General features: G+C 38.0%; 1 protein-coding gene across 3 annotated transcripts in view; it reads left to right on the top strand.

Annotated features, from left to right (window-relative positions):
- Positions 1–6,103: 6,103 nt before the first annotated feature.
- LOC148658414 (microtubule-associated tumor suppressor candidate 2-like) overlaps positions 6,104–20,391 on the top strand; it is a 209,368-nt gene continuing 195,080 nt past the window's right edge. For all 3 annotated transcript variants that reach the window (XM_088639561.1, XM_088639559.1, XM_088639560.1), the window contains exons 1-2: positions 6,104–6,620; positions 14,729–14,803. The gene's annotated coding sequence lies outside the window, so the exon portion shown is untranslated. The remainder of the gene's footprint in view (positions 6,621–14,728; positions 14,804–20,391) is intronic.

The following is a 20,391-nucleotide window of genomic DNA, read 5'->3' as shown; positions in this document are numbered from 1 at the left end:
CAAGAAGTTGAGAGTATTCATTTATACTGTAAGTCCATCACATTTGCGGTTCAGAACAGACCTTTGCAAAAGTTCTGCAAATTGTGTAGACAAACAAAGAAAATAAAAGGATTAAAGCATCTGTTGGGAACACTACTGATTCCTACTAGGGTCACTGAAATGAAGCGTCTAGTCCAAAAGCACAGGGTGCAAGGTACTCACGGGAAAAGTTCAGAGACACATACTAACCTACTAACCTAAAAGCACATGAACACTGGGGTGGGAAAAAATAAATTGCTGTGTAAGAGGAAGTAGCATTTATGAGCGTCATCAACAGACCAAGGAATATTTATCTTTGCCTCCAGATGGTGGCACTGACTGTTGACTGTTACAAGATGAAAAGCAATGTTGGCAATGAATAATCCCTCTCTAATATTTGCGTAACAGATACATTTTGAACAGGAAATGCTTTGAATTTAATATTAATGTTGATCAAGACATTTAAGGTGTCACCAGCAGTTAGGTCTCAGCACTGGAAAGAAGCATCTTGGTTAATAGTACAAAAATAAGTGTATTCAGGAAATAAGCACTGTATACGTTTCATTGAGAAGCAATGAGCGCAAGGCAGGGTACAGCCTGGATGGGGCACCAGTCCATTGCAGGGCAAGTGCAAGACAATCATACATGGGGACAATTTGGAGGCCACGCTAAAAGCCGAGGGTGTAGGTGGAAATTTGGCCCAGACACCGGAATCACTCTTATCGAGAAATGCCCGGGAATCTTTAATGACCACTGAGAATAAGGACCTTGGTTTAATATCCCATCTGAAAGACGGCGCCCACTACAGTATAGCAGTGGCTCCGTGGCTAAGGATCTGCGCCTGTGGCTGGAAGGTTGCCGGTTCAAATCCCACAGCTGGCAGAGGAATCCTACTTCGTTGGCCCCTGAGCAAGGCCCTTAATCCCATCTGCTGGGCACTGTACAATGGCTGACCCAGCGCTCTGACCCCAGGCTTCTCTCCCTGTCTATGTGTATGTGTCTCATGGAGAACAAGCTGGGGTATGTGAAAAGAAGAATTCCTAATGCAAGAAATTGTACAGGGCTAATAAAGTGATGTTATGTTATAGTGTCCCTGCCACTGTACCGGGGCATTAGGACCCACACAGACTGCAGGGTGGGTGCCCCCTGCTGGTGCCACTAACACCACTTCCTGCAGGCTCAACCCTGCTTAGGTTGAGAGCTGCAAGGTGATATGGTTGAAAAATCCTGATATTTCCCATACTTGCAGCCTGCCAGTCTATGACATTTTCTGAATGAAGCTTTAAAAGGTTTTAGCCTTTTAACATTTTTTATAATTATTTGCAAGATTCCATTGAGATTCTATAAATGGGATTTCTCATACACTTATTGCTGCATGTGTAAAACAAGGTTTGTTGCTGTGGTTGTTCAGGTCCTCATGTAAAACTGCCTGGAAGATCATTAGAGATTTTAGTTGATTCGAAAGCAATAATAAAAGGGCATAAGGATAGCTAGGCGCCACTCCAACAGTACTTGAAGGAGGATGGTGTTGTTGCCATAGCACGGTAGTTGGAGAACTGTATGACTAAGAGTAGCAGTACAAGTACCCATTACAATCACAAGACAGATGGTGTGGAGGAAGTAAATAGTATGTGACAGCTAATGCTGCCATCAGAGGATTTGTTAATGAATAGATTTTTAAAAATCAGCTGTGGTAACCGCTCAATTAAAGGCAGCCAATCACTGAGAAATCTGGTCCCCACCCCACCATATGGTTTCACTCTTCAAAATGGAGAGATATCTTTTACCCTTGGGATCGGGAAATGTGCAAATGTGCTTAGTCTCACCAGTGCACTTGCTGGCCAAACTCCCTCCATAAAATCTAGAGGAGGCCCTGGTGAAATATTAAAAACATAGTCCATAATTCCAAATGCCTCCTATCTTTTTAAGCAGATTGCAGCTATTTCAAAATTTAATAATCATTAGTTATTGTCGGGTCTTTGGGGAAATCCTTTGCAAATCACAATAAACCATTACAGAGTGGGTTTTTTACAAGTTGGTGACCTAGTAATGAATAAAGGTGTCATATCATGGAGACATCTCAAGAAACATTCCTCATTTCCAAATGATCAATCAAAAATGTACTTCAAACTTACAGATGCTGTTCTGAAACTAACAAGACAGTGTATTTAAAAATGAATTACACTCTTCTTGAAAACCCCCTTCTATCCCAAATATCTAAATTGAAGTCTGTATGTACAGTATTACATAAAAACATCAGACAATGATTTTCAAATGAAAATATTTTTATAAATAATGGAGCTCAGAACTTTAATACAAAAGAGACAGGAAAGCATGGATTCACATTTGTAGAAATGTGAAGTTTTGGTCTCCAAATAAAAAAAAATCTATTCAATTCAAATTAATGGATAGGATATATTTTACTTCCAGAAAGTTTTTCAGATGAAATTACAAAAATACAATTACTGGAGATGCGGTAATACAATGTAATTTTTCTCACATGTTTTTTACACGTCCTAAGGTTTTAAAGAATTTGGAAGGAAATAACTAAAATATTAGAATGAATTTACCCTTTCCTTTAATTTATCCCCCCAAATTATTTTAATGAGCAACTTTTCTGATTGTACAGGTAAGTTGAGAGCTATTAAATTAAAACCAATTTAAGATATAAAGCCTCCTTTGTTTGACACTTTGGACTAGGACAATATTAGTAGGAGTCTGCTAAGTATATAAAACTAGCCAGGAATTATTTCATATGTTAATTAGTTTATATGTTTTTTTGTTTTGTTTTATTTCTACTTTTAGTATGTAATTCATACAATCTCTGATTTGATATGTTAATGAAATATAATTTTGTAATAAAAAAGTACTCTGAAAAATGGAGGTGTATAATAAATCATGATGCATGGCTACAACAAATAAAAGACTTAGTACGACTGACACTAATGGGTGCAGAAGGTTACACTGTCACGTCTCACCTTTTAACCCTGGAACAAATCTCAGCGTCTACAGATCCAAAGGAGTCTATTTTAAGCTCGCTGTTCTCATAAACTGTTTGAGATTTGTAAGGGATGAACTGTACTACATTAACAGTGAGTTGCAATGAAAATGTATGCTTTTAAAAAAAAATTTGATGTCCTAATTGCGGACACATTTCTTATTTCCCCCCACACAGCTGGGGCCCAAGACCCCTTCAGAGTGCCATCTGGAAATATCAGTGTTATTGCTGTGCTAGAGACACAGGCGGGAACTTGCTTTTCATCCAGTTGGTCAAGCATACAATAAGCCTCGAAATGAAAAGTGTTTGGTATTCACATTTCAAACCTCTGTCTTGTGGGAGTGGGTTTTTGTAATCTTTTCAATTTCTTTTGTTATACGCACGTGATTTTTTGGGAATTGTCATTTGTTGTTTTTTAATGTCTCAGCCTACAGCTATGAACCCAGCAACCTCACACAAGGGAGGATGAGAAAGTGTGAGCAGTTTCCTCCCACCCGCCTGCCTTTGATCCACTTGTCTTTAAAAACCTCACAGGCAATGCTCCTTGGAGGAAAGCTTCCAAGCTGCCACTATTCACCTGCCTTGGCTTGAGGCTCCACAGAAACTTCCACTTACCTTTGCCAAACTGGACATTCTCCATGCTTGACCCTGGCCCTTTCATGCAGATGTTTTGGATGACATCCTGTATGCACCCCCTTGCAGAGGACAAAGCACGCCCTTCTTGTGTCAAGTAGTAGAGCATCTTTACACTGTCCCAATGCGGACAACAAAGACCCTGTTAAGAAACTGTTGGTGGAGCGATTGCATGTCCTACCATCTCAGCCCTCGGTGTGTCTGAGCCAGCAGTGGAGACTGGAGAGCGTGCTACACAAGGAGTTTTGTGTGTCCTTGTCGATGGGGCATCTTAACCACACTCAGGCACTTTCAGCAGCATACAGTGCTCATCTGGCAGAGGTGGCAAGGACACCATACTGCCAAGGCCTCAGGTCCAGTCCATTGCCTCTCACTGTCTACAACTGGTCCAAAATCAAGTTCAAGTTCAAGATTGTTGTCATTATACTGATACACAGGTATATGGTATAATGAAATGCTAATTAGCTAGCTCTCAGACGGTAAGTAGTACAAAAAAACAACAATACAATTGAATAAGAAAAGAAAGACAGAGACAAAAGGCAATGTGCAACACAACAACAGGAAACAGGTAATGTGAAAAACAACATCAGTTGTGCAAAATCATACATCAACAGAACGAAATAAAGGATAGAAAATTATGGGGAGTGAACTTCTTGACATGTGAGGTAGAGGTAGATTTCAATGTGTGTTTGAGATCCGATAAAGAGAGAAAGCACTGTGAGGGTTCAGATTGCAACCCCAGCGATGCATTGGGCAGTTTTCACCACCTGCTGTAGGGATTTGCGGTTCACAATACTGCAGTTGCTATACCACACAGTGATGCAACCTGTCAGTGTGCTTTCTGTGGTGCATCTGTAAAGGTTAATGAGGATCTGGGGACATATCTTAGCCTTCTTCAATTGTCTTAGGAAGTACAGGTGCTGTTGTGCTTTCTTAATCAGACAAGTGGCATTGAGAGACCATGTGAGGTCCTCAGTGATATGGACGCCAAGGAATTTGAAGTTACTGAACCTTTACACTCCTTGGTTTTGCTGACCTTGAGGGTGAGGTTGTTGTCTTCACACCACGTTATAAGGAGATTGACCTCCTCCCTGTAGGCCCTCTCATCATTGTCTGTGATCAGACCTACAACTGTGATGCCATCGGCAAACTTGATGAGATAGAGTTGGTGTTATGTTTGTCCTTACAGTCGTGGGTGTAGAGGGAGTAGAGCAATGGACTAAGCACACATCCCTAGGGTGTGTGACACAGGCTACTGGTCATGGTATGGTGGGCAGTAGTTGTATAGTACAGTTATTCTCCAATTTGTTGTCCACAGCCTTGTATTCCTTGTGTCAAGAATTTCAAAGGCAGTTGGTTGTCTTTTTTTCCCTATCAGCAAAGCTCGCTCCACTTATATTGCTATATTACTCGTGTGAGTCATTTTAGAGACTGAGGAATGTACATCTTTCAAATAAGATAATTTGTCTGTATTGTTACTTTAGAGCAGTGGTTCCCCATGCTGATCCTAATGGACAACAGCATCTGATGGTTTTTGCTCCAACTAGGCCTTTACTCACTGGTGCTAATTGATCTGCTTGCTTATTTACGGCTTTTCCACGCTCGTCAGTTCAAAAAAAAATCCCGTTAATGTACTGTATTATTTTCAACAACTTTGGCATACAGAATTTCATATAGTCTCTCTTCAACGTGCTAATTATGAATTTGTTCACTTATTTAGGTTAAAAACCTCTTAACTGGCAGTCATGTTATAATGAACAGCCAGATGGGAATGGTAATATATCAGACATTCCCATAGCAAGTTTTTTATTTTCCTTTGGCTTAAATCCCATTGGTTACATTTTGGCTAATGCACCAGAATGAGGGGAATTCTGAGTCTTAGGGGTTGGCACAGGGTTGATATCAATTCTGAACCATAAGCCTTTATGAGGTAAAATAAAATAAAAACACCTACATTTGGAATAAATAAGAAGACAGCAGTCCCCCAGAATCAGGACTGAGAACTCTGATGTACTAAGTGCCCCAGATACTGAGACATTATATTTATATTTTTGTACAGCTCCACACATTCAGTTAAACCAGGGGTCTGTGAGCTAATCTTATCTTTCACCTGGTTGAAAAGGCTGAAAACACCTGTAAACATTTGATGAATGAAAGCAGGTAATCTGTTGAATTAATACAATCTAAGGTCCTTGAAGGCTAGAGAGTACTTAGACTTTAGTCTTAAATGATCTGTAAATTACTTAGACAAGTCACCTGTTTGATCACAATGGGATCGTTTCATATATTAAGACACAAAGTAATGGTGACCTACAAAAGGTGCTGAATTGGGACCAAGATCCATGTTAGAAATCTCTATTATACAGTATGTATTTTACTTGTTCAGATTTGTGCCGAAGCACTAGTATTGCAGTCAGTTTTTTTCTCATTGTATAAAGGCACCATTCACGATTAAAGCCATCTCGCAAGTAATTAAATCGCAAATAACCAATCTAAAAGAAGTAAAATAGTTGATAATTTCATCTCACAAGACAACCAAACTAATCAAACACAAAACCAATAGATATAAGAAACCTTCGTCTTCGTACAAAGATCAAGAACAAATCACGATTGTTGAACTGTAGTTAGAACTCCCTTAAAAAAAAAGAAAAAAACGTCTTTTACTGTATATTTTCTAACTTTAGCCGATAAAAATGTCTTCTCAACCTCTCTGACGCTGTTGTGCACCTACTGTATGTTGCACCTTCCTGTTCTTTGCCAGCAGGTGGAGCCTTCGGCTTTCCGAAAAGCATGGGTTCTCCAGGGGAAAGTATCCAGATTGCTTCAGGAGGAGAGGAGAGAAACATTCTGCACCGTCTATCTCACCCCCAACCGTTTTCTTCGTTGCGTTCAGGATGGTGGTTAGTACCTGGTAGAGCACGAGGAGGCGGATGCTCAGCATTTCCACGGGAAAACGGAATCAAAATAACAGGTATGCAATGTTAGTTTCCGGGCGAGAAGATGCACAAAGCAGAGGTACAGGCGGTGCATCTGTTTATGGAAAAGGTTATTTTATTCAGCATCGACTTGCTACGTTATATTTGTGCCTGCATTGCAAAAAAAAATAGCACCCCACCTAGATGAAGAATGCAACTGCTGTGCTGTCCGGTGACAAAATTGCCTTCGCTGACAAATGTGTTTATGGCAACTTCCTTATATACTGTTTTTGTGTATTCTGTATTTGGTGGGCGTATTTTCAGTTCAATTAGATTAAAACTAGTTGTGACGCTGGCGCACAACAATTAGAGCTTTTTTACAGGACAAAAAGGCTTCACGTCGAGGAAAGTGTTAAAAAAATTAAACGTGGTTGTTAAATAAAACACCCTGACTGTAGTCGGTGCCACAAGTAAAAGCCCTTTGCTGAGCTAACTGTAAGATCTCTGGAAGCGACACCTTTGGTATTGACCACGTAAGCTTGATCTATTTACGTCTTTGCAGTGATACCTGAGAGTGTAAGCGAATCTGCAAGCGTGGTCTTTGAGACGAAGTGAAAGGTCCAGAAATGAGTGCAATTATAAACGTATAACACATTTGCATGTAATTTGTGGGCTACATTGGTTTTCCTCTCCATAAACACACATACAGTGCTCTGTACTATGTTGTTTTTGTTAAGAGTTTAATTATGCAGTCATGCTGTACACATTTTGCGCCTGACGTTAAGTGTGCTGCTGTTCTTCACCTCTCAACGCAGTGCTCTATATGGTCAGAAAATGTGCTCTTGGTGCGCCAGTGACAGTGTTGTGTAACAGTAAACATAAGGAGGAATTTGCTGCAATACTATATTAACTGCAGAGCTATTTTAAGCTTGTTCTCTCAGTCGTCGGAACTACGGGTTGTAGATTGTTTTGCAATGGTTTCCTTTGTATTATAAACTCTTCAGTTTTATAACAATGTCTTTATAATAGTTTACAAACTGTCCAGGGCAAACAGTATTAAACAAAACAAAAACATTTAAATTGCTTCCTGAATGTGATGGTGTTTAAATTGAAAATGTGGGTTAGACATTAAGTGCGCCAGGGAAGAGAAGAAATGATACAGCTTGAAACTCCATGCAGGTAGAGGAATTAAGCGAGTCTTGCTCATTACCGGGGCTCAGGAGCTTCAGTACATCTTGAAGGTAGCGCTAAACAGCTGTAACTCAATATTAGTTCAATAAATCATACAACGGTCATGATGACGTTTGGAAAATAAATGTGGTATGTAATTCATTAGTCAAAATTTTAAAAACTCTTTTCGCAAAGGCTATACACATTGGGCCGCTGTGATTCTTCCTAAAAAAGACAGAAAACTGGATTTAGCAACCAGGCACCATTTTAAAGACTTCCTCTATTTTGGTTCCTATGTATTTTTCTGTCTCATACTTATTTCAGAGAAATCAGTTCATTTCAATTGTGCCTCTGTGAAACTGAAATTGTTTAGAATAATCAATGTATTTAAAACAGCAGCTTAAATTAACCGCTTTGTTTTACCTTCCATCCGCAATATCACGTTGAGTGCCTGATGGTTACTTTCTGGTTAACAAAACCTACAAGCTTTTTTTCAACTTTAAACTGTCATTGAAAATATTTGAACTTGGTCAAAGTCTTGACTTAAAGTAGTCTGTGTATGTTTCCTGTAATTTATGACTTACTGTAGCCTGTATCTGGGCAGGATTGTCTCATTTCCCATTTAAGCTGAGAATGCATTTCTTATTTTATGCTGATGCGGACTAAAGTCAGTTAAGACAAAAATACCTCACATTATCTTTTAGTTTTCACCTTAAATGTTTCTCGAGGAGGAGGTTTCATACAGCTTGTGCAAGACCTTTTCTCTTAACAAGGGCATTAGTTTAAATATCATCCAGGTGGGTGCTGCACATTGGTGGTGGTGGAGGGGAGTCCCCATTACCTGTAAAGCGCCTTGAGTGGAGTGTCCAGAAAAGCGGTACAGTATATAAGTGTAAGCAAATATTATTATTATTATTATTAAATGTTCATATTAGCTGTAATACATAATTTATACAATTTTAAGGTGTTTCTTGAAAGCAATCTTTTTTGTGTTAAATGTACATTTCAGTCTTCAGAGCAGTACAGGAGCTTTTAATACTGTTAATTGGTCTATCTTTTAGACATTAGTTTAATTCTTTGGCAAAGTGTAGAGTGTTAATTGAGAACAACTCAGTACGTGTAAAAGTATTGTTTTGCAAAGTATATAGCATTGGTGAAATTAGAAACAGGGTTATACTACCACAATGTATTTGTTTTGTTTTTTCACTGAGTTGAGGGTTTGATTTTTGTTCTTCAGGTCTGTGAAAAAGAATTATTTTATCTGACCCAGATCACTTTATTAAGCCCAATACAATTTCTTGCATTAGGAATTTGTCTTTAACATACCCCAGCCTGCTCTCCATGAGGATCACAGAGAGGGAGAGAGAAGCCTGGGGTCAGAGTGCAGGGTTAGCCATGACACCTGGGGTAGTTGGGGTCAAGGGCCTTGGTAAGGGGCCCAACAGAGTAGGATTCCTCTGCCGGCTGTGGGATTTGAACCAGCAATCTTCCAGCCACAGGTGCATATCCTTAGCCACAGTGCCACCACTCCACCCTCTGCTCTGAATTTGCACAATAGCTTGCACCACCTAATACCTACTGTAAAATGGGCCAGAGTGCTATATAGTGGTGATGCCCATCCCATCTGATCTTCACTGTTTTTTATTTTTGTATCCGCCCTGTTTTTTTTAGAAATCAGAACATGATCACACTTTCCAATGGTTGCATTGATTCACTTGGGCAGTGCCTGAGTAAATGCTCTTTTGGTAACAAATTGAGAATGTCCTAAGAAACTTCACCTTACCCGTTGCTAGGAGCCCTGATCCAGGTCCTGTAATCCTGGCATGCAGTGAACCAGCAGGATGGAGTTTGTTCAAATCCAGGCTGAGAACAAACTTTTTTCCACTTGGCTCAATGAGGAACTGACCAAATCTTCCAGTAGTAGCATGGAACCATGACATTTTTTTCCCCTGCCAAATCCTTAAATTTCCATTTGGATTCCATTGTAATAATCATGATCACAATCACAAGACACCAAGGACCTGTGATTCTTTTTATACTGAGAGCATCTTGGACATGTGACCAAGAAATTCTTATGTGTTTTTTTTTTACTTTGTTGTTTACTACTGTATTTGTATATAATCATTGAACAGGCTATGACTCACAGAAGAAAATGTGATTTTGAAGAATGGTTTTATACCTGGTATCTACTGGAAATGAAATATGACTGTAATTCACAAACGCTAGCAACCTGTTCCCATAATGTCTCACTTGACCTACAGATAGTAGGTTAAAGCAGGGTTTTTGATGGTCTGTGTAAGTGTAGCCAATATTATAGTCCTTCTTCAGCTTAATGGAGCACTTAATTCACCAGAAAGTGTTTTTCACAACCTTGAGCTTTTCTTTTTTCTACAAAGTACTGTACGGATTGTAGTTTTGCAGATTCCACCCCCCCCCCCCACAATTTTCACACCAGAACATTTTAGACCTGTGAGCAAAAATGATAGTTATTCCTGCTTATGAAAAAGAAAAGAGATGGTAGATATCCACTGATGGGTTATAATATCTGTAATACAATTTCCATCATCTTGACCTGAGAATTGCATGACGTGAACAAAACCGTACAAGTTGTGGAGATCAAACAAGAGGAATCTGTCATACTAAGAAACTGTTCTTTTTCTTTTTAGATACAGTCTTTTCTGTAGGTGTTGTTAAATAGCAGCCTTCGTATTCACTGTAAATGGAGAGCAGACATTTTTAAGAGAATTAATGTGCTTTATTTTTATTTATTTTTCTTTAGGAAAATCTAGAAATGATACATTTCTGGTGCAACTCAAAAAAATAAGCAGACGTCTGCATTATCTCTCAAATGTGAGAAAGATTTGAACTTAAAAGGAATGAGAATACATTCAATATACAGTACTACAGCTGTGCTTTATTAGCACATGCTACAACTAGCATAATGATGTTCAAAATTTCCATTATAGAAGTTATTAAAACAAATTAGGGGCAGACAGATTTAAAAACAGATCTTGTATCATATCTCATATCCATCACATGCTACATGGGTACAAGAGGATAAAACACTATCATTATCAACTTAATCGGGAACAGAGATATAAAATAAATAACTTTTATACAAATTTGTATTTAAATGTTCAATCTGCTGTAGTTGAAGTTTTGTCCACATTCATATTAAAATAAGAAATTAAAAATGAATGATTTCGTTTTTTTTTATTAGCAGCATTCTTGTGATCTAGGGAGTTCCAATTTTATCTGTTTTACATTGCACAAATTGTAACGAACCTCCTTTCAGGATGACGTAGTGTAATGTGATATTAGAATAGTAGTCTAAGCATTAGTATCTCTGGTAAAGGGCATGCTGAGGCTTTTCACGTTTCTGTGTATAAAAATTGTTGGAATAGATTGTCTTTCTCCTACAATACATTTATTCCTCTTTTGCCACGACGGACATGTCTATAATGCAACATGTTTTCACTTTCCTATATAGTAAGTGTGGAATTCAGCCTGTTTTGTCACGTCTTTAAAACTCTTATGTGAGTTCTTCTTGTGTTTTTTTCCACTGGCTCTGGCATGTTGCCATTTTGGACAGGCCATACTTATTTTCGATGAGAAAGTGATTTCTGTATGGCAAAAACAGAGCAAGAGTACATCACTTTCATACTCTGGAATGGGTCTCAAATTATGAGGTTATTGAGGTAGCATCATACCAATTTGTCATCAATGTTTTGCAACTTGGCAAATTTGAAAATTAAAGATGACACACAAAGAAAGAAGGAATAAGGATCCTTACTGGCTGGGGGATTTGTAACTAGCAAAAGCAAAACAGCTTCACATTAAGGATGTACTGTACCTGTCCAACCATAAAACTTATTAGTGTATTAGCTTAAAAGATCTGATCTGCGGGGATATTTAACATTGTTTTTGAAAAGGTATGCCATGCTTAACTGACTTTGTTGAACAAGCAACAATAACACACTGAGTTATCGTATATTTAGATTTTCTGAAGGATTTTGAAGATGTACTTCTAAAACATAACTTTAATAATTGAATTTTGAAAAACATTCAAATGTTTGAAGTAGGTAGTTTGTTTACCTTTTCTTAATTGAAAACTAGTTAATGTATAGATAGTGGATAGTTCTTTGACTTGGGTGATATGCGTAGTGGAATACAACAGGGATCAGTGTTAGGATAAATGATCTACATTCTTAAGTAGTTAGCAAACTGTTCAAGTTTGCAGATGACACCAATTTAGGATGATTAGTAGTCACTGTATAAGCAGCAAAGGAAATTCTAAAGGATTTAGATAGAATTTAAGACAAACTTCTGGCAGATAATGTTTGAAATAGACAAGTACTGATTGGTACAATGTATGCGGGTAGAAAAAAACATAAACCATAGAAACTGCTGTAAATGGGTAATGATCTTGAAGAGGCTATGTATTAAAAAGGCTTAAGTACTGGATCTGTGTTGATATAATTTACATCATCTAGACCAAGTGCGGAAGAGTTGAAGGGTAAAACATTGGTAAGATATTGGATGAATTAGAAGTGTAGAATTGATATCAAGGGATTTTATATTAACATCTCACAATGCACTAGTGAAAACTCGTCAAGCATATTGTATACAGTACAAATCTAGTCACCACGTTACAAATATTGCTGTGCTGGTATCCATCCAGACAATAGCAACCGGATACGTTCCAAAGATTAAAGTAATGTCCTATACTGACAGGCTAAAATAACTCAACCTTTTCATTCCAGAACAGAGAAAACTACTGTACATGAGGAACCGATTCAAGCGTTCAAATAGAAGTTAACTTCTTTCAGTTTGATTTCTTTAGTCAGTCAGTTAAGCAAAAATCAAACGTCACGAACAGATAATAATGTGGAATTGCTGTTAAAACTGAGAACAGATGGCACTTTACACAAAGGTTAGTAAGTCTCTTGCATGGGACAAGCTGTCCTGCCATGAAGTTGAAGCCGATTACCTGGGTTATTTCAAGAAATTGCTGAATGAGTTCCTGCGATCTGTTAGGTACAGTTCTTGCATCTAAAGCACATACAGATGATCTTAAAGGCCTGAACCCCTTGGCAATCTTTAGTTACTCGTGTAACTAACTGAATAAAAGTACTGTAAATCAATTTTAAGTACCTTCTTTAACATTGCTGATGCCATGTTGAACACTCTTTCCAGATCTGAATTCAGTTTCAGTACTCTTGACCCATTCAGTAAATCTACTGAAATAACCACTCGGTGAACCTTATCTTAGAAAGACTAACTGTCAAGATGGCTTAGTTAAGCTTTCTTTTGGGACATAATGATGAAATTAGGGAAAGTACTGTATGTGGATAAAAGAGGACTTGAGATCACAGGCTTTTTCAAGGTAGTCCCTTTGGTGTTTTCTCATTAATACTGAAGATTAGCTGGCACACTGTCTGTAGTCTGAAAAGGATAGTTAACCCTCATATTACAAGCCGTAAAGAGTCACTAAACTGGAATTTAAATAGTAAGGATTGAAACAAAGTCACTTGGCATAGCATTTTTTGGTTTTCACTTAGTTAAGTAGTGAGGCTTATTGCTCAAAGCCTTACCAAACAGTGAAATTAGGACTACTTTGACATCTCCAACTATAAAGGCTGTTGCATAAATTTACCCCTACGTATAGTAACAAACGGAGAGGTTTAGTCATCCCATTACTTTTGTTTTTCAGAAGCTAATTGATCCAAGGGACGTGCCATGACTTCTTTCTGTAATTGGCTGAATATCAGATGAGATAAATGCTCGCAACATATAGTAGTTCCACAAGCTTTTGTGTAAAGTAGTGCCTTCTGTTAGTGGTTTTAAATTAACTGTTTTCACCTGTGTTCTCTGGTTTGTGTTCCAATATTAACATACAGTACTTCAGGTTCCAGGCTTTAGAGCTAGAACCGAATAAAGGAGTGATGAGTCTGTCTGACAAGCTTTCTAGTGCCCAGCAGTTCCAGGAGTGGGTTTTGCACAGCAACACAAGGGAGCAAAGGCCTCTCATGCCTGACAGATCCTGGCCAGTTGTTCCCTGCTACTCGAAAGTCCCAGTCAGAGTCTGCTAGCGTTATAGCCGGACTTGAAGTAGCTGCTTCTGGAGTGAATGAGCTCGCTTTGCTTTTTTAAATGTTGAAACACTGCTTTGTTTAGCAGCTTGATCCATTTCAGGTTTTGTGTAATGCCGACTCTTGCAGAAGAAAAGCTAGTATACTATATAATTAAAATACTTTAAACAAGTAAATATTTTACCTTTAATTATTAATTATACAGCACTAACCAGTTAATCTATTTCAGCATCGTATTAGGAGATTGTGGTGTACCTTTAGAAAATATTACCCCTTGCATTCCACATTTACCCTCCCTGTTATCTCTTACGCACTTGTGTGGGAGGAAATGCACACTTGTCATATTTAGTATTAGAGAAGGTGATGTAAGCAAGCGATAGAAGTCACTAACCATTTGACATCTACCCACCCACCATCACTAAACTCCAGGAGTACTATGTACTGACAAGAAACCTTTCACCCAGACCAGGCTGCTTGTAACACCTTAATGATACAACTTATTTACACATGGGGGTTTGCAACAGCAGCAACAGTTATGGAAGTTATGGCTTCTAAATCAATTGGGTTAGAAGTTATGGCTTCTAACTCAATTGTGTTCCATGTAACATCCGTAAATCTAAACAGTCATCCAGCACTTCTACAGTAGCAATGTCATTAATTGGTGTCTGCAGACAGCACAGTTACAGATAACACTTGAGCTTTGATGATAACTGACCAAGGATGGCATTTAGTGATGAAAATTCCGTTAATGATTGTAGCGCATTTATTTACATTAAAAACCACACGAGGTTTGACGAGGTCTCTGCAAAGATATCGATGATATCAAAGGGTGATCAGCTTTGCTTCTGAAACCTGTAAGAAACTTTTGTTGTTAAAGTTTCTTTCCTTCACTTTTTCCCCAGGGCTTTCTCTCATGTTCTCCCCAGCAAGGAACAATTTTCTCTGATGGCACAACAGCACTTCCTTTCTGATTCAAGGTAAGCCTCTTATCATTCATTCTATCGATCTGTTTACTCCTTTGCAGCTGAAGTTCAAAGTTCTCTTTGAAGAAAAACATATTTTCAAAACATCTACAAAAAAAAGAGAAATTGAAAAAAAGATCAAGCAACGGAGAAAATGGTGTTTATGTTTTGCTGTTTTGTTATCAAGTGACCTGTGTGGAACCTGTGGGTTGTTCCTGTGCCGTGTTGTGCTGTTTTTAGGACATTTATGCTGGTGTCTGTTGAGTTTCAGTGCTGCTGTTGAAATTAATAAGCTTTTATAGAATAGAATCACATTAATTGTGATTGGAATATATGAAATGGTTTCTGTGAAAATGATTCTACACAAAAGAGAAAGTTCGTGTTAAATTAAAATTGCAAACTGATTCAGAAACCTCAAGAGTCCTCTAGTCCAGTTCTTTGATATGGTGATATACTGAAATTTTGCTTCTTTTAATGCTACCATTACATTAATGGATAATTGCATTGTGAAATTTCCTTTTGTTGTGTCTAATGCATTTTGCCAGATAAAGAGACCTTAATTTGACTTGAATTTAAAAGTTCCATACAATATAATGTACTGTATGGTACCTTGCAGAGGTACCATATTTATATACCTATTATATCTGTGTAATATAATGTAAATACATATTTCCAAGTACTGTCCTGAGGTTTTAATGGTAATGGTGATTTTTATTATTTTATAAATAGGATTTTAATTGTGTTGGCTTGCTGGCTTTCATTGCTGCCTTACAGGATTCCAAACTGGAGTATCTTCTGTCTGGAGTCTGCATGTTCTGTATTTCACCAGGTTCTGTGTGTGCCCTATGATGGACTTACTTCCTTTCCTGGGTATATGCGGATTATCTGCCTCATTGCAACCCTCTATAATGATCCCTGATACAGCCAGCAGTAGCTTTTTAAATAATGAATAGTTTCATTAGTTTATCTGCTTGTTATTTTTTGAATATGCAAGGTTTTTGTTCATTGAGTTCCTAGACCGCTTCTGAAAAATTGTTTGAATGGTGCAAGGGGCTCCTCTTTTCTTCCTAGCAAATGGAAGTTTCCTGTGGTCATTCATTTCCATATATGAGAGGATGGGGTGATTAAAAGGAAGCATTTGTTCAGAGCAGCAATCACATTATATGAAAAAGTATTATTTGTCTCAATTTCTAAACACCTTTTTATTATTTATGCTTAAAAATTTTATCGAAAAAACAGTCATTATAATTTGTAGTTTTTCATCAATATCAGTTACATGCACTGTTTATAAGGAAAATATTTAAGGAAAGCAAGATGGTTGGTAAGGTAGGTGCCAGTATTGGGGGGGGGGGGGGGGGGGGAAGAAGCATTGCAGGTTATACTATTAGCTGTTCTTTTCCCCATTTCTCTCAAATTTTTAGTTTTGCTATGAGAGTATCTGTGGCATACTGTAGTTACTTAAGCACAAATCTACACGGTGCCAGATTTTTAAAATCTGTGTGAAGTGATGAACCTTGTGAATGTTCCTATATGAAATTAAGCATTAAATTGATATTGCTCCTCATTTTTATTGTATTGCCCCCAACGTTTTGGTAGTGTGCTTAGTTTCTTAATTCAAACGTTTTTCATTTTTTCATGAATATGAATGTCCTTTGTCTTTTGCCAGATCTGCTGTAAATAATCTGTCACTGTCACATAGTAATTTGCCATTGGAGGACGCTAATGGATTTATATTTTTGTGCCAGGAGCTAGATATCAATTTTGCAAGATAACTTTGTCCTTAACAGCAAAATGTTAATAATAGGATTCTAGTTTTATTGGCAGTAAAATTTTGATTTAAAGCATTGTGCACCAAGACAGTTCCCTAGTTTGTTGCTTAAGCATTCTTGTAGTAGTTCTCAGCAATGTGGTATTCAGCACTAATACCTTTTAATGATACTGTAGATTGCCTCTGGTTGTAGATGCGTACGAGAGAGACTTATACCCGTTTTCAACCGTTATACTCTATAATTCCTGCTGTTTCTACCACAAGCTAACCTATCAACGGTAATTGCCAACGGTAATTTCTTGTTTGTTAATTTAAAATGAATTCTTATTCTCTGCTGTATTATTTTTATAATGATTTGAATAGAAAAATACTTAATATTGGTCATTCATAGAACAGTAAAAAACATTTCATCTAGAGTGCAGGTTGAGACCTATAGTCCAGCTATTGTTAGTTCACATTTGAGCTGTCATTTGTCTGGTTCACATATGCCCTGAGTAGCCAGGATATTGCTGAGCAAACCATATTCTGTTGGTTTAATGGGGAGTGGGGGGATCGACAGTTTTTAGAGTAACCAGTCAAACCTACACTGGCTGTCTTCGAGCGATGCAAGGAAACCAGGGCACATGGCAAAAACAGATGCTGAGACGAGGAGAATATCACCACTTCACGCAGACAGGCACCAAAGGGCAGGACCCTGGAGCCGTGAAGCAGCTGTGCCACCACGTTGCCAGCTTGTTCCATTACTAGCTCACTTTTACTGGGGTCCTCCAGAGCAAGCACTGCACAGATGTGTTTAATTATGGCCCATCTTTCTTCTCCAGCTCGAGCTGGCCGGGATATCTTTGACTTGCTGCGTAACAGCGCTCCCAGCAGTGGCTGCCCTCAGTGCTGTGAGTGAGAGGCTTTTTGTTTTTGCTCCCTTGGATAAAATCTGGACTTGGAGGCTGAAGCCAACATGATGCCAAATGTGTCTCACACGCTGTGTAGCTCCCATTGCAGAAACTGAAAAGACTGGCGACTCTGTGAGAGCTGTCTCTCAAAGAGAAGTACTGTACTAAGAAAAATATGTACTGTCCACACCTCTCAGTATTCTGGTTATGGATCTCATAGAAGTAGCTCCAGAAATGGGTGGGAGAGAGAGATGTTCATGATCCCATATTTAAAAAAAGAAAAATACATTTGTTTCGGAAGTACTGTATAAGCAAGATAGAAGGATGTCCAATAAAATTCAGTGAACCATTCTGAGAGACGTTTGAGCAGAGAAACCTTTTTTTTTATTGCCTTATAGTTTTAAGACTAATTATTCTAATTAATAATTAGACTAGTGGCAAAAGATATTGCACAAGTATAAAATAGTAGGGGATTAGTTTTTTAGTTTATAGATTTCACACTGTGTCCCAGTTATAATTTTACCTAAATGTCATGGTTTTTGATCTCCTGATCAAAGAGTGGAACCAAGTGACATCGAATTCTGTTTAAAAGCTTTTAAATCATGGCTTATTGATCTGTGTGAGCTCAACCTACATTTTATAGCTTTTTATGTCAACATGAAAGGTGTTCTTCCCTGACCAGCAGAACAAATCTCAAGATTTTTTTTTACTGCAACATGTTAGGAGCAGCTCAAATATGGGTTAATTGCATACCAAATCTCAGAACTGTCTGACAGGTATTTTGGGATAATGGTCTTTTCCATCCATTATGTTATCTTTATTGACAGTTTATATTTATTTTCTTTATATGTGGAAACATTTAGTCTTTAAATGGAAACCGACCACAGGTTCAGTAACAGCCTAGTTAGAGAGGAGAAGTATTTATTTCATGCCAGAATGGATCAATCTTTCAAGACTGAAATTGATGTTGATTTCACTCTTTCCTGTCTGACTCTAATCCTCTTCTCCTTTGAGGACAATACAAACAATGCCATTTAAAGTTCTCAAATCCCAATATTTGCATCTTTTAATTTGAGTGGAAGTGGCATTAAATTCACGTGTAATAGCTTTTCAGTCATGCCTTAGTGCTTTGTAGATTATTTTGATTTATTGATTTGGATTAGAGAATTTTCTAGTATTTTGATTGATTTTGGACATTTGTCACCTTGATCAAAATGCATCGTTCTCTGTACAGCATATAACTGGTTTCTTCAGTCTTTATCAGTTTCCTGCTGAACAAAGCAGTTTAAGATTCTTTGACTAAATTCTTTCACTGACCCCTTTGAACGTACTGACATAATCTTTAATTTTCTCCCTCTTCAATTATAGTTGTTCTTTCAAATGTACTTCAGCTCATTATCACTCTTTATTTAAAATCCAAACTCCTAGTTTTCTTATGGGTTAATTGACCATCTTTCTGTCTGTGTAGTCCTATTCCCTGTAAGTAGGATGCAGAGAAGAAAGGCACTGTAGCTTCTACACTCATCAATAGGCAATACCAGAGTGATCATCTGCCTTTTTTGTGAGGATGAACTGCTGGAGAAGCCCATTAACCCTAACCTACATGTATTTTGGAGTACTTGAGGAAGACCCACCTTATTGTGGAGAGAACGTGCAAGCTCTACACTGGAATCAAAGCAGGAACTGAGAGGCAGCAGTAAGGCTTAAGTAAAGACACTGTAAGGCTTGTAAAGACACTTTTTGTCTAAATTTTCAGATCAGTTTTATCAATTTCCGTGTCTGGATTTGGTGCAAATATCATCCAAGGGCTGGGTTCAGATTAATAAACACAATTTATAAAGAGGAAAACCTCTTCATTAAGGTCATACAAGGAAGGGTGCTCCTTAAGGTGATAAAATATGTCAACTTTGCACCCACATTAGATGAAGTTGTCAAATTGATTAATGAAACCTATATACAGTACATCTCCTGTAGTTTTCTGATGACGTAATGATGTTTGTATAGTACATAATTTGTTATGCTGTGTGTGTACATTTTTTTCAGAATGCTTAAATGAAAATATCCTTGATTCAAATAGCTTGATTCAAATGTTTCCACATCTCTACAAACCAAAAGCTAAGATGCTGAAAGTGATAGAATTTAGCCTTCAATTCTGCAGAAAACTTGGAGATTTTAGTTTCTGCGTGCAAAACCAGACAAATATCTTCTTTGTTTATTGCTGTTGGCTGTGTGACCTTAAGTCCCTTTGGTGTCCAGATCAAAAGCGTCAGGAAATGCACTTTAACATTGATGGTTTGTGTTGTAGATTTGTATCTTTTACGTTTTCTGTCCATATCTTTGGGTGTTATTTGTTATTTGGAGCCTGGAAGCACATCCTGAAAATTCCTTCCCTTAGCAGCACCGGTGCAATGTGTAGAGACATCATTCAAAATCCTGCGTTGCCAGTGTCCCATTTTCCTTAAAGAAAAAAAAATGACACTCTTCTGTTAGCCTGTAATTTCTGTGCATTACAACCCCCAAGAGAGATTATTTCAGGGTTAGTGGAGTGTTGGTCCATATTCGCAACTGGCTTAATGACCCCTCCCCCATCACTGTCTTCAGCATCCAAGACCACATGAAGCCTTAATAATTTATTACCCCCCATATTGAAACCCATGACAGCTAAAACAGAGCACAGAAATTATTCCCTTTTTTTACAACGTGCAGTGTGCAAGGTTAGTCCTGATTCACCCACTTTCATGTAATAAGGAAATAAATACAGTGCTGAACACTTTGAGGAGAAGCACTGAGTAACATCACAGTTAGCTAGTCATGTTGTCTTGAGAACTCTGACTACTTATTGTAGACAGCTGGTGGCTTCAGCTGTTTTAGTTGTAACCATACTGACTTGGAGCGTGGTTCTTGTCGGATCTAATAAGCTAAGCAAGAGTGGACCGGGTTGGGTG

Source organism: Lepisosteus platostomus, chromosome 7 (genome assembly GCF_059453375.1).
Source record: "Lepisosteus platostomus isolate fLepPlt1 chromosome 7, fLepPlt1.hap1, whole genome shotgun sequence".
NCBI lineage: Eukaryota > Metazoa > Chordata > Actinopteri > Semionotiformes > Lepisosteidae > Lepisosteus > Lepisosteus platostomus.
The sequence above is the reverse complement of the archived record's forward strand: the minus strand, read 5'-3'. Positions and strand labels throughout refer to the sequence as shown.